This window comes from Haliotis asinina, chromosome 3 (assembly GCF_037392515.1).
Source record: "Haliotis asinina isolate JCU_RB_2024 chromosome 3, JCU_Hal_asi_v2, whole genome shotgun sequence".
NCBI classification, from domain to species: Eukaryota; Metazoa; Mollusca; class Gastropoda; order Lepetellida; family Haliotidae; genus Haliotis; species Haliotis asinina.
Genome location: NC_090282.1, coordinates 26,356,371 through 26,377,904, shown reverse-complemented (window position 1 = coordinate 26,377,904; position 21,534 = coordinate 26,356,371). Strand labels below are relative to the sequence as shown.

Here is a 21,534-nt window from a genome sequence, read left to right as displayed (position 1 = left end):
TTGCTCTCTGGACTTAATGACAGTGGCTCTTGCAGGGTCGTAGATATATAGTCACCTGTGGTACAAATCAATACTCAGCCATCAAACGCAAGGCAAATCTCATTAACGAGGACGGGCTAACACATGTGTACATTGCCCGGGTCGCCTCTGTCTACGTTGTCAGGCGCGGACGACGTTGGTGTACACATGGGCTCTTGATGTTGATGATCTTCTGCTATGTTAGCTGTGACACAGTTGCTTCAAGTGACTGCAAACTGTGTGGACACAAGGTTTGTCCACATGATAAGAAGGTTTGCAAGAGACAGACTCAGTATTCAGACTCACATGGCAACAGTGAGCATTTAGGACTCCATTTGACATTGATTCGTGGATCGCAATGTATATGAATGAAATCTTTACCTTGATGTAAGGTAAGTCAGATCAATTAGCGAACAATATACGTATGGTTATGACTTTTAAATGTATGATCGCTGTAATACATTTGTGTGATGCATGGAATGCTTTATGTACAGGATGGAACACTTGGATCTGACATGTAATGGTGTAAGTAGTACTGCGCGATGGACGTTGTTGTTCAAAGCGACCTTACCACTAAGATAATCATCTTCCACACTCACGCAGGGGTTGGTTTCTTCAGCGACACACGGCTTCCTTTTGATTAATCCTACTTCAAAAACGAACAACTATCAACGCTGTTCCAGGAACGATTTGCTTAAAAGTGAGAAGACTGTTTGAGTGATTTCGAGTAATTGCCTTTGCCCAGTGCCATCTTGGCACGCGTCTCTGCAATTTGGCAACTGAGGATATAAAACCCAGGTGCAAACACATTTACCAACCGTATAATGAAAACTATAATGGTTTGCATGTGTTGTGTGGCTTGCTGCGAGCAGTAATAGATCTAATCCATAAAAATAGTATTCGCCGAACACGGTTGTACTTCACGCCTGTTCTGTGGAGATCCAAACATTTTGAATATGTACGGATATACAGGTTCGTCAGCGGATTTACTACTCCTCTTGTTACATCGCACGAGTAAGACGACGACATTTGTCTAAAGGTACAGCTAGTACAAACGTCGAAGGTTCGACGTCTGCTCCGTATATACAGCATGCTCTTAAATCACAGGGGACTAAATATGTTCCGTCCATTTCAGATGGGTTTCAGCAAACAATTCATACAGTCAATGGACGAAGCAAAACGTCAGTCATGGTTAAAATGACTTCTGTCTATTCCTGGGAATGTTACAATGATTCACATTGTTACTTTCGTCAACACTCACTGTAGATTTTAAGTTACTATAACGATATCATTTGCTATCTGTACATTTTCAGGGGCGGTGGGGTAGCCTAGTAGTTAAAGCGTTCGCTCGTCACGCCGAAGACCCGGGTTTGGATTCCCCACATGGGTACAATGTCTGAAGCCCATTTTCTGGTGTCCCCCGCCATGATATTGCTGGAATATTGCTAAAAGCGGCATAAAACTAAACTCACTCACTCACTGTACATTTTCAAGATGCATCAAACAATCACAACAAACTGTGTCACTGCTTGCTCGTAATGCGAAGAGCATATATCTGTATGTTTTGTGTTCATTATAATGTTTTGATGATCCCTAGTGATAAGTGTACACGGCACGTAAACATACATGAGTTAGCCCAGATCGATGCTCATACTGTTAATCACTGGAATGTCTGACCCAGACACGATTATTTACAGACTCAACAGACGGAGTATTGCTTACTGTGGCGTTAATCATTACATAACCAAAAACACATCACACCAAGAAGTCCAAAGCTTATATTCTCAACACAAAAGTGCTCACTGATGGGATTTTTGCGTTATGTATAATATAATTGCTCTCATTGGTCTTACTTTGCTGACTCAGGTTTTGCGAATGGTCTACCAGAAGGTGGGCACTACCTGTTATATCTTCCATGATTTACAAGTATAATGTCATCATGCCACCATCGACTGTTGACACTCGGGGACATTCTGCCTACATGTGTATGTTAATTATTTTGGTGGAAGGGGAGTTTTCGACGTTGATCCATATAAAGGGGGAATACTACACTACACGACTTTACATCATGTTGGACTGGTGACACTTAGCCTGCAGTATAATGTAGATGTATTCTGGTTGTGACTTATCTGAAAATAACTAATGCAGAGTTGTAACAGTATGTTACGCTCAAGTTATGTTATCACGAATTAAATAGAATGTCATCCAGTCATAAAGCCCAGTTATAAAGAAGGGCGGCGCGGTAGCAAACTGGTTAAAGCGTTCATACATACAAAAGAAGTGGTGACCCAATTGCCAAGTGCGCCTCAATACTTTGTGAAGAGATGCGGTAACTCAGCATTGTCAGAAACCAATGAACGTTGGTTCGAGTCCTCGCTTGTCCTCAATACAATGTGTATTTCTAGTCTTAATGCGATCATCATCTCTGGGACTTCAGACCCGTGAAGGTCCCAGGGTAGAATAGGCCTTCAGCAACCCATGCTTGCCACAAGAGGTGACTAAGCTTGTCGTAAGAGGCGACTAACGGGATCGGGGGGTCAGACTTGCTGACTTGGTTGACACATGTCATCGATGCTCATGTTGTTGATCACTGGATTGTCTGGTCCAGATTCGATTATTTACAGACCGCCGGCATATAGCTGGAATATTGCTGAGTGCGGCGTAAAACTAAACTCACTCACTCACTCACTGGGACTTCAACAAAAGGACATACTGCATCTATGATCTTCACCATGTCTTGCTTTTCCCCCTAACTTGAGTACTATTCTAATCAGTGTTGAAGCGAACCAGTTTACACACACAAAACCAAACCAATTTACACACACAAAACCAAACCAATTTACAGACACAAAACCAAACCAATTATGCAGTCTAAACAAAACAAGCAGTCTGTATCAAACCGATCGATGAGGCAAGTTTATATACGCCACTCAGAAATAAGCAGCACGCAAGAAAGAAATATAATACTATTTATTACCTTGTTCTTGAATTCTGCAATGACAATCTGCTTGTGCTGGCTTCGTGAAACTTTCCAGTCGAGAAGACTAGACTATCAATATCGACATCGCATGACGCGAAATATAATACCAATGGGAGTGAATAACGGTTTTTGTAGGCGTTTTGTGGATATATTACTTCTATAATTACACAATTGTTGCTTTGATATTTAACAGTTTAGGATGATGGCGTGATCTGAGACTATCAAATCCAGACAACAGCTATCGTTGTCCAAAGGGCCATAGATTGACATCAAAAGGGCCAAACTAAACATCTCCGAGTGTCTCACTGTTGTATGTCGCATAGTTGTTAAGTGTTTAGTCACTTTTACAACTGTTTATTTAATGATTACAATTCAATACCATTGTCATTTCGGACAGAATGGTATATTGTACGAATAGTTCAACCATAGTTTAAATTTGTAACCCTGATTCTAAATGTTGTCGGTGGTGACAAGATAGTTAGGATGATGCCCTTGAATGTGACCGTTGTCAGAGATGCGCCCATTGTAGCTGTGGCACAAACAGACCGGTCAGCGGAGAGAAATTCCATTTTCTCTGCTATATCTGCTCTGATTCTGAGTTTCAGTCCAGACATTTTACGGTTAACAGTCGAGGTTGGACATCTGTTGACAAGTCGGCTATTGTAACTCCGGCAATGTCGTTTAAGGAAGTGGAAGATATTCAAGAAAAGTAGCATATTACTAGTATATATTTACGTTATATGGTTAATTGTGTGTTGTAAGAATTCTAAATTCATTATTAAATCTGTGATATGATTCAGTGACCTGATTATATATTCGCTGTTGGAATGTCCCGTATGAAAATTGATTCCACATATAATACAAGTTATAAAATATATATTAGTTTGTAGGTTCTTATTTCAAGTTCATCTATGGCACTTTTGACTTTAATCTATGGCTATTTTGATTTTCCTTTGACCCTTTCGTCGTTTTGAGCTTTTGACAACAGCCCTTACCCTTCCACCCGATCTCGTTAGTCTTCTCTAACGACAGGCATGACTTGCTGAAGACAAATTCTATCTCGGAACAAGGGTATCAGGTTAGTCGTGCGTGTGCGAGAGCAATATTCGTGAATGTGTGGTTGGGTGAGGGAGGGACAGAAAAAGAGAGAGGCAGAAAACGAGCAAGATTTAGGGACACGACAAACAGTCAGGGAGGACTGAGTGAGTGAGGCTGTTGGGGTGTGGTTGCCATACTGAACGATATTCCAGCAGTAGCACGAAAGGACCAATCATGTAATGAATCGAACCCGAGCCAGCGTGACCGATTGTGTGGGGGTGCTAATGATTTTGTAGACATGTCTGACGTTAATGCCTCGTAATAATTTGCTGTCGAGTTTGGCTGCCATCTGTTCTATCTTGACAAGTTTAAATGTGGGCGTAATTTCCTTGTTAGGTTGGTAACAGTGTAACGTTTCACTCCTCCACGAAGACAGATTATCTTTGAGGAACACCCGCCCATCACAAACAGGGACTGATTAAGTACAAAAATAAGGACTGAGCAACAAGGCAGCATGAAAAGACATACTCATACTCGTCCTCGTCTTAAGACGTAAATAAATAGATACGAACATATTTATCGCAAACTGGTGAGACTGCTTGTTTGTTTGATGGTCAAAACCGCATTCAGCAATATTCCAACATTTTCACGTTGGTCTGTGAATAATCGACTCCGGACCAAACAATCCGATGAGTTAAGCATCAATATCTGCGCAATTTACGGTGCATAGTTGTCAACACGTTAACGAGTCATATCACTCGAAGTTGCTAGTGGGATCTTTCGACATGCATGGGTTGCTGAAAATCAGATCTAACACGAATCATCGAAGCTCAATTGACGTAAAAGACTGACCATCATAAGTAAATAGAGAAGACAAGACAATCGTTTATTGTATTTTAGGCCACCGACCCTTATACAAGAGAGGTGCGTTGTGATACATGTTGTAGGTATATATACATTAGGACATGGCTGATTGTAAGTGCTCGTTACGACGAATAAATACATACTTAACATAGAGAGCTAGGTTACGATGGGTGGATTCATTATTAGTTGTTATTATACCAGTAAAGGCTGTCAATGATGGTTTCGATTGATAATATTCTGGGATACACTTGTAACGTAAATCTTCATAAAACGGACAAACAAGAGTAAAATGTACTTCATCTTAAACTGAGGAATTGCATAAAGGACAAATTCTTTCAGATTTTGGGATGGACAGTTTTCTACCTCTATTTACCATTAGGCCCAACAAGTCTGTCCTCATATTATAAGTAAATACAGACGTTTAGATGCCTGTATGCGGTAGCTATCTCACAAGACCATGGAAGGAACATATACTGAATTACGAGTAAACACATCGTCGCTATTCCTTAGACTGGATAATGCAAAAAAAATGTCCTTTTCTATAATATGATTATCATGTTCAACTATTCTAATCGCTCACTAACGACACATATAGATTACAGGACGTTTCTGAAATGAGCACATGGCTGTGGACAACCTCAGGGGGATAGTCACAAATGATATAGTTCCAACTGAAAATAATAACACGATGGCGTGACTACAAGTAGTGGACATATACAGTTTGTCTGTTTATTTTCATGGCAGCCCATCAGGCCACACACTAGGAGTAATTGCCCTTATCTGGGGGCATCTTCATCGGTAAGACGTCATGTTTATTTATAGTGTTTCACAACTTGTCTCCACTTAGTAACAAACAGGAACGAGGTACTGAGATAAGTCTACCACATGCAAACTGTTTTCACAAGGTAAAATTAAAGTCCCAAAACTTCAGAGGTCTAGAGGAAACTGCTTTGCACTTTTGCAGGACACTGAATGTGTTGTGTTTCCTATTCACGTTTGGGTCCTGCTCGGGAACCATGAAGGAAGCAGTGGTACTTCATGGCACCTTGCTTCCTTTGTGATCTGTTACCCCATTCTTACATTTGCATCGTAAACGTGTAGCCAGATATTTTATTTTTTTACAACTAGTTATATACATATATTCTCAAGTCAAGTATTTTATTTCGCATGTAGGCCACAGGACCATATACAATATACATGCAATATAGGTATGACTTACAGGGCATGCATATTAATAATACACGTGTTATTTGTACAAATAGAGCTTTGCCAGCATAAATAAAATATTGTAATATAGACGTATATAAGCACATTTGTTTACAGTGGCCAAAATTGTAATTTGAAGAAAATTTGTATAAGCATGAAAGATATATTTACATTAATTTCTTAAAACTTTGACGTTATTTGTCGATAACAGGGACTTAAATTAATAGTAATTTAGTTGTTTCTATTATACCCATGGCAAGAACTTTAGTTATATTCAGTGAGCTATATTCAGTACATATAAATGTAAAATGATACTCCTCTTCTACACCTAGATTACACAATAGGCAGTTACGTTCAGCAACTTCAATGTTTAACCATCTATCTTCATTATACTTTACTCTTAATAGTTCAGTCCGAAATTTAATCGAAATTTAATCGAAATTTAATCGAAATATTTCTAAAAGGTTTGTCCATGATACATGACAAATATATTTCTGGAGATAAGTAAACAGCCTTTTAAATTACCGGTAAATTACGGTATCGTGAACTGTTATTTAATGTTTGAACTCAATACAATTCCATGATTGACATACTGATTACAACGGTCTTGAATCTATTGACAAATAATTCTCAGAGATACCCAGGCGTAACCAGATCCACGTATTTCTCTAATATATGAAGTATATGTCTTGTATCCAGAGTTATCAGTATACTTTTGGCATTCTGTACACGTCCAAATGGGTTCTATCTTTTTCTATATGAATAACCTTTAACCAATATTTTAAAGTTTTACTCAATGCGTTTATAAAGAGGGTATATCTTCAACACTCAACAGGCCTGATGTTCAAGAGACGTTTGCAAGCTGTCACATGAACCTTTTCTTTTTCATAGAATTTCTTCATTTCCCAGATTTCTGCTCCATACAGTAATATCGGCTGTACCTGCGCATCAAATATCTTAAAATACACACTGAGATATATTATATCAGTTCCATTTAAATTACTTATTACTTCCATTTAAGCCCGCTTGCCCCTCAGTGCTACATCATTGATGCCATGTCTCATCTTGAATGTTGACGAACATAAAACTCCCGAGTATTTATAAGCATTTCATGTCCTTATTGGCTTTCATTTAAAAACCACTTTTCACTTTTGTTATTCGCCCCCTCCCCTTTCTATTAAGCGCCCTCCTCTTCTATGAGGTATGGTATTAATTCGTGTCCTCAACTGGATGTATCCAAACCTCATCCACCTGGCTCCACGACGTCACGCCAGTTAGTGAGTTAAAGGTTCTGTATCACAGCACACGTCCATAAAAATAAACAGAGCATTTCACTCAATAATAGATTTGCTATGAGTCCTCAGTTAAGCTACCTTTTATTCCCAAACGATTATGGTATTTAATTAAAAATTCCGAATGAACTAATGCAACGTTGCATTATATCGACTCTAGCTCCCTCTACTGACTGAATATTATTTCAAACGAACCCCACAGAGTTATGCCTATGGGAGCGCTCTTTCCGTTTATCTGACTGGAAATTGTTTGAACTTCGAAGCTCCAATTATCCAATTCATGCATGTCGTAAGTGATTAAAAGTATTGTATTGAATCCGCAGGAAGCTAATATTACTGTGTATGCCTCAAATATATATATCATAAAGTCCATACTTTTGTCGGAATTGTTTGACATTGTGCCTTTAAGATGTATCACGGCATGTCAGCTTAACCTTCAAAGGTCATGGACGGTTTACTAGCCCACGACCGCATATATTGATACCTGGCTAATCGAACAGCACACGATCAGAATCAACCCACGATCACATGGTCCTGACACGCCTAAGGGAAGTAACGTTGAACAGCGAGATTATTGATGAACTGGTTCAACTACATTAACAACAGGATGCCCTCCATCATTCCTGTGCCACAAAATGCAACACCAAACAGAATCATGTCATCAGAGTGTTGACTTGGATCTCATCTCTGGGTTATGTTGAACATCAATTGCAATATCAATAAAGTTACATCTGTGCGGATTTAATGAGACATATTATTTTATCTACAAGACTATATCGTCTTGTCGTTCTTGCATTATTCATTGATATACATTCTCACCACGACATCTCATAGCTCCCAGATAAATACATACATATCTGGTAGCCTTGTTAATGTTTCATCACACATATCTAGGGACGCCGTTCTTGTATTACGCTTTCATGCTGACAACATTGAAAAGATATAATCAGATAACGCGTGGTTAAATAACCGAAGATTATTAATTTTTCACATTGTTTCTCTGTTTCAAAGGAGTGGTGAATTTTATTGCAAGTGAAAAAAAAGTATGAATGATTAGATTTGTTTTTTGACTGATAACTTTTAATGTTAATGTTATTCTAGATTTTTGACAATATGAAGTGCTTTATATTGAGCCTCTGTGACATATACACACGGAGCAGCATGCTGATAGATCCCAGCAAACAGAGGCTATCAGCATCTGTTAAATAGCACTTAACCCCAGCAGCTCGTTTACAAAGTGTTTAACAAAACCTTGACACCTGCAACTGGGAACCTGGAACGTTCGCATTATTCTCCGCAATTTTCCGTGGCTGATATTGATTTGATCGCAACTCTGACACTCAGTGATGGTTAGACCACAGAACTGCCCATTTGAGCGCAAAGGGATGTTTTAAAAATGCACATGTAACATTTCATGGACATTGTGACTGTTAACGCGAAACGCAGAAACCTGACATTACGTCCTTGTCAAACTGATAAAGAAACATCACACGGACGTTGATTCAAATTGAAACCACGACGGTTAAATCAAAAACTGAAATTTCTTAAAGTCCTTCTGTTGCGTGTAAATTCTTGCGTTTCCGAAAATACCATTCTAAGAAAGAATAAAATAACAAAACCGTTTCAGGTTGTTGTTGTTGGCAGGTGGTGTGGATATAAATTGAAAGAGTAAATCAATATAGCTACAAGCAGTATGATTATTGAAACAGGTGCAAGATAAAAAAAAATGCACGTTTCATTATAGTGCAGATCAATGCCATTACTTGTCAACGCAATGTTGTTTTACTGTTACCAGAAAAGAGTTCGACGAAGTTTCATATTACCTTGGATTAAGATACCAGCATTCCCTTAAGTTTCGTTAATTTAGCCTCAGGAAAAAGATAAGGCGCTGTATGTTTGCTATGACGTCATATGGTGGTTGTAAAAGGCGGGAAGTCAATATTTAGATTATAACATGATGAGAAGATGTCGCTTTGACTGAAATAGGTTTTTATAAAGGTAATATTTCACACATTCTGGCATCATAGATTTCAACCACAAAATAGTCTGTAGCTCAAAGCTTTGAAAACGTAAGCATATTTTAGGATGTGGCTAATAAGCCTCAAACGGAAATCTTGTTTGCGTCAAACTTTGCTAATTCTGTAAAGGTTTTGTAGAACTCGTGTATTTACAGTACATGAGCATTTACACAAATATAATTATGTATCCATGTGAAAGGGTCATTATGTCCCTTTACGTTATGTCAGCAAGATCATTATATTTGTATGTTTCACCTGCGAAATTGGCTCACGTCCAATTAGTGCAAGGACTGAGAGGAATCGATCACCGAAACAATTATATCATTCGGCCACAACATCCTGTCGTTCGTCCAATTTCGATGCGACATCGCAAGCCTGGTATCTCCATGATAATGTGTGAGGTTCGGGTTAAAGGACTGGACGTCTGTTCTCTTTACAGATGAATCCAAGTTTCGTCTTGACAGTAGTTATCTCGATCGGTGAGCTTGTCGTCAGATAGAGCTTTATGTTGAAGCGCACTGGGTGACGTGATAGTAGAACCATTGCAGGTCACACTACACCACTGGTGGTGGCAATTAGAAAGGTGTTCAGTACCATGTTTTCCCTTCACGTGTTACAGGAAGAGGTGGGGGGGGGGGGGGGCATTTCACGTTGTATTTTATTTCATGTAGAAGAATAAATGAAACGTTATGCAAAAACCACCCCGTCGCATGTTAGCCTTGTTCTGACAACGGAACATCTCACATTCACTGTTGCATTGTCATATCTGTCAGAACGAGTATGTGTTAGATAACGTGAAAGGTCATGAATGCCGACTTCCACACCTGTTTACGAGCTCCAACACCCGCGGCCGTGGTCAAAGTCTACAATGATGTCCAATAACTTTTCTACATCACTTTTATGGTAAACAAAATGCCGTTTTGAAATCAAGTTACCGATTGTGATGGTCATTCCCAATACTGACTTGTGAACATCCGATCCGATCCTGCGCCATTTTCAGCCTGCGATGACGTTTACAAAGGACATATTTAGATCCTGTCGTGATGTCGTGACGTCCGTGCCTCAGGAACATCAATACATTGCCCATTAATCATTCTTACTTTACCCCATGATGCGCTGGAACATTTTCCTGTCCTATATAATACACAAGTTTCTTGCAAACAGCAAACAACCATTGACTATGTTGTATTAATGTCATGCGTTCGGGGACGATTGTTTTTTCAAAGTTACTCCGGACGATCCACTTCGTATATGACTACATATAAAAAGTACAGAAAACGAAAAAGTTCCATTACTTTTTCTCCGCTCTCGAGTACGAATATCCGTCAAATCATATCAATGCTACTTTCGTCAAAGTTTTCTCAAAACGAGAAAGTTAAAATTCGATTCGAGTGAGTGTGCACGTGTACACGTCCAGAGCTGTGTTAAGAATTTAACAAAACGATGTTACGTTTTAGTTATACGCTGTTTTTGCACCTTCTGAATGAGCCGTGGAATCGATTGTTGATTTAATGAGACTTGTACAGGTCCTTGAAGGTCCCCCGATGGCAATTAACTGATCATTGAAAACATAGAAAGTTATTTTTCTTTGAGAGTGATCTATCTGTGTCTCCCTACAGTGTTTCCTAGTTTTTTAAAGACCGGATTATGTGCGTCTAAAGCAGCATGAATAGCATCTGACCGAACTTTTGCAACAATATAGAAAAGGTCCTATTAGCTTAAGACGGGAATAAAGATCTTGAAATAATGTTTTACATCATTAATTGTAAGTGTATTCCCACCGACCTTCTCCTCCATGTCGTATGGATTTACATTTAATTTTATGTTCCAGTCTGTAAAATAGTAGCTTTTATGGAACTGTTAACACATGTTTCTAACATCCCACAGCGTAGCTTGGCAACTTTGAAGCCTGAAACAAATTGTATAAGTAAACCAACGTATTCTGTATGTATTTCCACTGTAGACTCTAGATCTGGCACAATATCTGAAACAATGTGCTTGTGGTCATGTGACTACCAGTCGCAGACGTTAATGCATCATTGTATAACCAGAACATGTAAAAGATGAGTTGCGATAGTTTGCTTTTAACATTCATTGCATATTTGGAAGTGTCCACGTTGCTTGTCATGCGGGACTTTTATAAGCGATTAGATTGCATCTGTTCATGGATAGTACACCTCCAAGTTCTGGTGCATTCTGTAGCTTTAGAGACGAGCTTAAGACATATTCATTCGACCTTGGCCTTGTACATTGGCGTGAAAAAGGTGAATGTCAGGCTTTTAGTTTCCACTTCATTAAGTATGAAGCACACATCAGAATGCACCCGAACTTACCATCTCTGGCAACAAGATTTCTTTGTGTTTGCTATTATATTATCTAGCTGGGGAAATTACTATCGGCACATTGGACGCCTGCTTCCGGTCAATACGCGACTAAAGGTAACTCGATGTGACCAGGCGCATTACACACTTTTCTGATTAGCCCAAGACGAGAATAGGCATACAATATAGATGTACCTAGTATTTAGAAAGATAACACCACTTCAGGGTACTTCAATCAGTCACACACATCAAAGACAATTTACCTGTCTGTCTCCAAAGTGATTTTCATTTTTCATCATGAAGTTATAAATATTCATTCTGACGCAATGTGTAGCTGTGAGGATTTAATTAAATGGAAATTGTCAGACTGTGATAAGTAGAAGACTTTGTCATTGTCACGCCATTGCAATAAAAGTTTTGGTGTTGTGGTGCTCAAGTGAGCGAACGAGTTGTTTTACCAATATTCCACAAATATCGCCTGGGAACGGAGTTGCTAAATATCAATCAAAAGCCGAGTACAACGAGCAGAGCAATGCCCTAAGAATTTCCACACTATTATGCATTGAAATACCCTTATACGCTCTGAACAGAGGCAAGTAACTCACCCAAACTATACATCAGGTTCCGGGTTGGAACTGACCTTTGGGCAACCCGTGGCTGTCGAAAGAGGCGATTGAAATGGATGAGTGATGAAGCTCGCAGACTAATAACATGGCTATTCCAGTTATGCAGATCGATGCTCATGATGTTACTACGTAGTCCGTTATTTACAAATCGCCGTCTTACAGCTGAAATGTTACCGAGTGTTGCGTTAAACAACAAAACAACAACATCGATATTGTATGAACGCTTGATGCAAACTTGCCCATACATCAAGCTCATTTACTACTATTCCTCATAGTCTTGTGTTTTGTTTTCCTGTGCTTTTTCTGGAACTAACACATCGGTAATCTCAATACATGTATGTATGTATGTATGTATGTATGTATGTATGTATGTATGTATGTATGTATGTATGTATGTATGTATGTATGTATGTATGTATGTATGTATGTATGATGTGTGTGCGTGCGTATGTATGTATGTATTTATGTATGTATGTATGTATGTATGCATGCATGCATGCATGCATGCATGCATGCATGCATGTATGTCATTTTAGAGGTGTGTAGATTTTATGTGAAACATGTGAAGTCAGAATCCATATTATGACAAACGAACAAACCTTTACTTTAGATCTCACAGTATCCTGAATGTTTGAGGAAAACCTCCATGCGAACATAATGCGCATTATTCTACTCACCAAGAGATGACGGCGGTACTTAAAAGAAAGTAAATGTCATCCCATCGCAACCAGAGAGGCTGCAATGATGGCTGTCAGCCTAGTAGCATCAAGTAAAGGCAAGTGCAGACAGATTGCCTGGTCAGGAATCACATCCTTGTCTGCTCAAATGCTATCGCTTGATGGAAATGAAAGATTTCCCGATTACAATGTGACTCTCTGATCTTACCACTTCATCAAGGGCCATCCGTGTGTGTCTTTAGTTACCTTAACCAACAAATGCATGAATGGCTGAATTATAAGGCATTATCGTATATTGAGGTACCGAGGGCGGTTACCGGCAATCGAGCCATGACCTTGCTATTTTTCTGCGCATCTGTTTTGTTTTTTTTGTTTTTTTAGAAAAGTCGTGATACACACAACTATAGGAAGGTGTCATGTTATGTTTGAGAGGCTTAGTTTTGTCATAATAGAACGTTCTTAGTCAGCAAAAGTAGCTTATTGAAGATCAGTTCACTAACACACGTAGAGTATTTATCTTTGTGTTTTCAGTGGGAGAATGAACAAACGACCTTACAAAAGTACCACTTAAATACCTGTATAGTCAAAGCTGATGTGATGACTTGAAAGCATCAACACAGAAGCAAATGGTGTTTACTGTTATGCTGATCTGAGATAAAGGTATGCAACGTGGTTGGGGTAAGTCAGTCACCTACCTGATTACTGTGCTCAGGTTTTAGCATTTTGATAAATCGATCAATGAACTAGCATCATTATAGCGACCACTGAAGAGAGTCTGAATTACACACTGAGCACTAATGAAGTCTCATCTGCTCAGTGGCTTCCTTTTCTATTGGAGAATATGAATATATCCTCTTATTAATATGTGTGTATCCACGCACACATCCTAGCAGATGAGCATCAATTTATGGCAATTCAGAAAGGCAGCATCACATAGATGACTGACGGGTTTGCGTTGATAAGAGGCCATGCAATTTTGATAAAATGTTGATTTTTTCAATACTGAGATGTTAGTCACAGGTACGATTTCTGCTGGGCACGGGCAGATATTACCAAATAGTGAACAGCTAGTATAACCCAATGATCGTGTCTGTGGTCATTCTGGTGTTACTTAGTGTGTGACTCTATCAAAGATGTTACTAGAGTTTATACCACCCGTAGACATACACACACGCGCAACTATAAAAACCCCACAAACTGAGAAAGAAAACCATAGAGTGAGGACTGAAGATAAACGTGACATCGTGCCGTTGAATAAAACTAGGGGAACTCAACTTTTAATACACGATCGGAAGACATATTGGAGTCATTTAATGTTGTTGATAGTAATAAATGCTTTGGGAGAGCAGCACCACTTGCGCTTCCTTATGATCTTAGTTTCATTTTCAAGAAAAGAAAAGAAACGGCAAGTAAATTAAAATCCCTGATGGAAGATGACTGTCAAAAGTAATGGTCTACAGTGGCTTTTCAACCTTCTTTAAATATATACTCAAAATCAATCACAACCACCGGTTTGTATCGGCTACTGCGTTGTGCACTTGCAGCCCATTCCTTGGGTTTAAGGATGGCGATAAAGAGAAATGGTGCGTTCAGAAGATGTCTGTCTTTGAACAGTTCTTTCCCCTACTTGGTTTGAAGAGTATAATTTTATGTAGCTGTTGTGAATATTTGTTTTACATTACCTGGTGATGCTTTTAGAACGGCGTGAATTAGCTGGTCAGAAGTTTGCCAGAGCATTTGTACGGTCTGGCAGATGACTGCGACCAGCACTGAATATTGACGATGCATTAAACGACTGAAAAGAACCTATATCAGGAAGAACATGCAGGAAGAGGGTGAGCTCCATTATATTGTGGAAAGGCCAATTGGTCTGTGCATCACCTTTGCCATCATCAAAATATATGGAGCCACGGTCCTGATTGGTTGCTGACAGTTTTTTCCTCAGACTAATATACAGCCAAGGAAATCGAGTTATGATCGGGGTAGGAGGAAGGCGCAGTCATCTCTGAAACTAATCACGTATATAACCTGATGAATAAGGATTCACTGTGAAACGTTGTGTTCCTCGTGATAAAGCTGACATCCTTAAAACTCTCTTCCTCACATAATCTTGTTCAATCCCATAGTAAGGCCATTTCTCTTGAATGAGCCTATACACCTAGAAAGCAAATAAGCATTTCTAAATAACTGCATACAATTACATGTTGTTCTTACTTACTGAGTACTTGTCCATAAATACCGCAAAGTCTTACAGGCATACCAACGAAAATGAAACCTGCTGTCGACTTTCATGACCAATGGTATCACTCAGAAGTAAGACAGACGGCAGAGGGGGGAAGAGGAGGTAATTAAAGTAATATATCAGATACAAACATCGAGCTAAAAGGCCTATGGCAGACGGTAAAAAAACCCCCAAACATGCTAAATATATGAAATACACGAGCGAAGTCTCCTGATCTATTGGCGCAGATAGAGAGGCTGGTTATCCATTGTGTAGAACTGTTCTGACGTTTCTGAGGTCTCGGGGGAGACCGTGTTTTGGGGGTATGGGTTCGGACAAAACAAAAAAGCACCAGTCTGCAGTCAATACATTCATTAAATTCCACTCTTCTAAAAGACTGCCCTGAAAATTATGACGCCAGAAAATCTGGTAAAGAGCAGCATCCACATCATCCTCATTGTGAGCAACTGTCCTTCAGTTAGCTGGAGGAAATTCCCATTTACACATGATGAGGGTGACATGTTCAAGGAGAGTTGAGATGTGCTTTTCTAGGGAACTCCTTAATGAGAGACATCAGTGTCACTCGGTACCATTAATGCGTGATCAACTCCAATGTTAGCCTTTGATCTCTTCTCTTCATTAACAAATTTAACGAGATATAACTGATCCGCGTTCAAATACGAAAAAAGGACTGACTTAAACCTTTCTGGGTAATCTCTGCTGAATGCAGGCACAATTTTACCATTTTGACTATAACATTTGTTCTGTTTTTGAATGATTATCACCATCAAATGCTGAGGATACAGGTGAGGTAAATCAGACATCGGTATTGTTTGTGATACGTGAAAATTGTAACCTTTTGTATAACATGCCTTTTACGGCACCGCTGAGGTTTTTGTTTATGTAATCATCTACAAACACTGTTTGAGAGTTCGATGAAGCTTATTCAAGTCTTTGTAGACAGAACATGTCCAATGCATCTAAAAAATGTGAAATTTAGACACGGAAGGCAAGGCTTACTCAAGAATGGCTCTCGACGAAGGAAAAGAATTTACTGGCCACTACACTTGTCAGACGGTCTTGAAAAGAGGTATTGTCACAACCCTTGAATCTTTATGCAGTCGTCTAAATATATAACATGAGATCCGGTGCCATTGGTCTGATCTATATCAATTTTAATAGTGGATGGGATCTATCTATATAAAAGTACGTTATGTCACAGCTAAATCTAAAGCTTAAGTGAATCCAATTAGGTCTATTGTGAAAACCTGTTCAGAATACCTAAACATGATGTTCAAATATATTTCAGTTAAATATTTGTGTCATTCAGTAAAGTGACTTAAACGTGTCGGTCGTATCAGCTGGAAGCGAAACTAATTCTTCAATCCCCTTCCAGTGTTGTTTTTATCTAGGTGAATGCTGTTGTTACTTGTTGTTACTCTCTTGTCAACTTGTGCAACTTGTGGACGAACGTCTTCTTCTAACAAGCAATTAACGTATTCGATATATAGTCGATGTGTATTAATGTATATTGATTAGTCTGACAGCATCTGGGTAGTCACTGTATATTATACCGTACACTGAATACTCCTGCAAGACGGATTTGGAGAAGAACCTCTCCGTTGTGGTGTCGATGCTATATCACAAAAGTTTTTTGAAAGAGTGAATATAGTTGCTGATCAATTTTACGCGAGATCAAAATAATGCTGTTTGAAAGACATGCCAGCATTCTGACAGGACAGATGAGTAATTCACGAACTTTTTGCCAGACCTTATAAACCTCTCATTTTGTTTTTTATATACTTAACAGCACATGTTTCAGTAATGAGACTCACGCTATGAGTTGTAACAAATCCTGTCGAGGATTTCAGACGATCATTAGAAGATACTTTAAATTAGCAATAAGGCAAATGGGTACTCCATTATATTGCATTTTTGTTTGTTATTGTGGGAAATTCCTCTGGGAAATACGAAAAACCTATTGACTATTTCCATAATCCCCACTTCTATATTACTCCATTAATACAGCGGTAGGGTTACTTCAGTTGTCATACATGCACAGTAACATGATAGATCTAATCCACAGTCCACGACTCTGAAGGACAAATAAAGACAGCCAGACCTATTTGTTATTCTTTTTACAAAACAAGGATGGTGTCTGATATACTTCATTCATGAAAACTGTTAATAACTGTGTCGTAACTTTTAAGAGCGTCGAGTACATTAGGAAAAGACAGACGTTTGTTAGACAATATTATGCCAGTCGGCTAAGCCACTTTGTGTAAAGGAATTATGTTCGCCCAGGACAAAGTAGAACTGTAGGTTTGAACTTGCTGAAATCCTACGTTTTCATCGGATTTGGGGGCGGTGAGGTAGCCGCCTTGCTAAAATGATCGTTTGTCGCTCAAAAAACATGGATATAATGTGTGAAACCCATTTTGGGGATCACCCGCCCTGATATTACTGGAATACTGCTAAAAGCGGCGTAAAACCATATTCACCCACCGGATGTGGCACTGTGTATATTTTGTATCTTCACAGTTTCAGCGTCGTTTTTAGAATCGTGTCGTCCTCTTGTAATGCAAAATATTCATCACACAACTTCATCAACGCAGTTGGGCACAAAACCTCTCAAACAAGCGTCGTATAATTGAGATCAACAATTAATAGTTGATACCAAATAGTCGCATAGGAGTCAAGACTCCACTTTTCAGGTCATAGTGAGGTAACGTGGAATGTATTTGCTATTTGTCCCCCATAGTGAAGTAACGTGGAATGTATTTGCTATTTTTCCCCATAGTGAAGTAACATGGAATGTATTTGCTATTTTTCCCCGTAGTGAAGTAACGTGGAATGTATTTGCTATTTTTCCCCATAGTGAAGTAACGTGGAATGTATTTGCTATTTTTCCCCAATAGTGAAGTAACGCAGTATGATCTTTATGTCTCTCCTCACTAATGAAGTAACGTAGAATGAACTTTGTATCTTTCCTCAACAGTAAAGGAATATGTTGGTCTCTCTCTGTTATGGTGAAGTAACACCGAATGATCTTCATGCATTTCCCCTACAGTGAAGTAACACAGAATGATCTTCATATATCGGTAGGGAAGTAACGGAGAATGACGATGTGATATCAGTAAATATTGCCGTTTCATTATAAAATGTCCAGTGTTCATTTTCAGTTATGTCATCATGTCAGGCAATGAATCCACATTGTATACTGTGGAACAAATGAAACTCGTTGAAAACGCGCGTCAAGTCATGACAATTGCTAAAGTCACCAGCACGGAAACGTGTCGTCAAAACAGTTGGGAATGGCATCGGAAATCATTCTGGGTATAGTAGTGATCATAACGGATGTTCTTTGACAGTATGACCATGTTTTCTTATAACTGATTAGTTCTCTTCATTTATATCATCCCTCACGAATTATATGGCCTGTTACGAAAGCTGATATTGTTCAAATTAATTGAATTTCCTGTTCGTGATGACATTGTTGGCACCGAAGCACATTTTGTTTAGAAGTCAAGTAAAACACGCCACGTTGAATTGACTTTCCCTGGATCGACTTTAAATCTGATGTCCTTTTGCGTTCAGAGCCTTTATTTCACAATAAGTGGCACATCATTCGTTGCCACAGATACACGATATTTTGTGTGTGTGTGCGCAGCAGCACAGATTAAACACAAGAGCTATTACTGCTAGTCATCATGCATCAAGTGTGCTATGGGCATGTCGTTGCTTTCATTTAGTGATGTTACACAATACAACTCAATACCAGATTAAACTGAAAAACAACGTGGGTTGTTTGTATCTGCTTTAAAGTAAGAGAGGTTAGTGCCATATTCGGAACGGAAGTCAGAAGTCGGATATTTGATGTTGGAAGAAAGCTTTTTTCTGAGTCTGTCTCCCAGACACTGGGGAATGAACCGAGTCCATCCCAAGTCTAAGGTCACTGAGGAAGTCTGGATTGACTCACTTCTGTGATTACACGATGCCATTTAGAAAGTGGTCAAATGCAACATATGTCATATTTGGGATTTCACTTAGTAAAGTACAAATTCTAGTACTTTTTTCGGTTGAGTCCCATCAGGGATTCGAACCCGCACCCTCAGAGTCAGGCACCTAATCGCCAGCACACAAAGTCAGCCGCCTAGCCCGCTCAGCCACCGCGACTTCCACTTCTGCTCTGACTTTAAGACTATTTGGAACTCCATTTTCATGTTACTGATTTTTCTTTTGTAAAGGCACTGGTGGAAAAGTTGGGATGCGTTAAAATACCATTTTTGTAGTTGTTACGTTATGGTCGAGGTTTTCACATTTGATTTACAAATAACAAGAACTTTCAGATCCGTGTGTCGAAGTGTGTGTGTTTGGTTACACGTGTATTCAGCAAATATGATAGACGATTGTCTGTACATAATTGAACCTTGACAGCGATTGACTTGTCTAACCAAGACTAGATTAATTACAGCTTGAATATTGCTGAGTTTGGCATGCATAATTCTTATTTCTCTAGATACATGTGTTACTTTATATATTCGTGCCATTGACATATTAGGTATACATGTCGTAACACATAACATCATCGTAAGGAAACTGCCGAAACAGATTATTACATGAGCCACCAGAAATATGCATTACGTCATGCGTCATAAAAGACATTATTACTACAAAAAGACCTGAAAGTACACCGACAAGAATTTATTTAATTTAGATATGTGACTCCATGGGGTAGCCTAGTGGTTAAAGCGTTCGCTCGTCACGCCGAAGAGGCGGTCTCGATATATCCATTACGTTATGGGTACATAGTTTAGGCACATTTCTGGTGTCCGTCGCCGTGGTATTGCTGGGATATTGATGAAAGAGGTGTGGATGAAAAGTCACTCACTCACTAAGTCAGTTTAGACATGTGCTTGAGCAGCGACAGCACAAGTCCGCTTTAAAATGTGTATGCCAGATAATCCTTATTTTAAATTAAACAGTGAACCCGTAGTCTCGAATACTTAAGGTCACAGAAACCGGATTAACCAGGATACCAAGGCATTGATTTCGTGGACTTCCTCGTAGCTTTGATACTGTTTGGGCAGGTACATTTCCCACACCTATTATCTAGACTTCGTAGCAAATGTATCGGGTATCTACGGTAGTGTAACCTAGTGGTTAATGCGCTCCCTCGTCACCCAGAATACTAGGGTAGGGTACAATGTGTGAAGCACGTTTCTATTGACCATGTCGTGATATTGCTGGAAGGCTGATAAAAGCGGCGTAAAACTATACTCACGTCGATGACCACAGTATATAACTGTACTGTCATTCCCAGCAACCGATAAGGGCAGGGACATGGTTGGTGACCAAGGCAAGCTCTCTGCACCAGCCTATACTTACTGCGACTAGGCTGACAGCCATCATTGCAGTCTCTTCTGGTTGAGATGGGATGACATTTACTTTCTTTCAAGTACCACCACCATCTCTTGGTGAGTAGAATAATGCGCATTACATTCACATGGGGGATTCCTTTATTAGCATGATGCTTTCAGATCTTAAGAAAAGGTTCTGTTAGTCATAGGTTGTATTTGTAATGAGAGTGAGAGAGAGAGAGAAGCATGTCATCCACATGTCTGTTACACAGCCTACCGCGATAACACAGCTATTTAGAAATATTGATTGCAAGATTTATTTTGCATTGTAATAATACCGATTTCAAATGAGGTATGTGACAGAATATGGGGTTTAGCTTCAAATTCACATATTTTCCCAATACCGATTAGCACAATTACGATAAATCACCATCATCATATTAACGGGCGTAATAATATACACAATTAAAATGGAATATTGTAACCGAATCCCTGAAACCTGTAGGAGCTGGGGCTGTTCTAATCAGTTAATATCGCTAAAAATATGCGTCCACTGATATTAATGTCTCTCGAAATAACAACTCCATCATTATTTTATTTTGTTCAGTTGCTTAAATTTCTCATTATCGATGCCATAAGATCATAGCAACGATAAAAAATTGAACATCACGGCTTTCAGTTATGTTGCGTAATTTATGAAGTGATATTGATCATATGTTATATGCGCGACTTTCGTATTGGACAATTACCATATTTATGTATTATGTGGGCATACGTTGAGATAACCACCTTAGTTATCCAAACATGCCTGTCGCAATAATCCAAATTAGGTATATAAGCGCTTAATTCATCTCGAACCTACATGTACGTTGGTGGCACAATAGAGAATAAGCTTTATACCTGCAAATTGTGT

The 21,534-nt window shown here is 39.1% G+C and overlaps 1 protein-coding gene across 1 annotated transcript in view; it reads left to right on the top strand.

The window, feature by feature from the left end:
- Positions 1-231: 231 nt before the first annotated feature.
- Positions 232-21,534, top strand: part of LOC137276705 (C2 calcium-dependent domain-containing protein 4C-like) — a 41,217-nt gene continuing 19,914 nt past the window's right edge. Inside the window, exon 1 of the mRNA XM_067808326.1 lies at positions 232-410. The gene's annotated coding sequence lies outside the window, so the exon portion shown is untranslated. The remainder of the gene's footprint in view (positions 411-21,534) is intronic.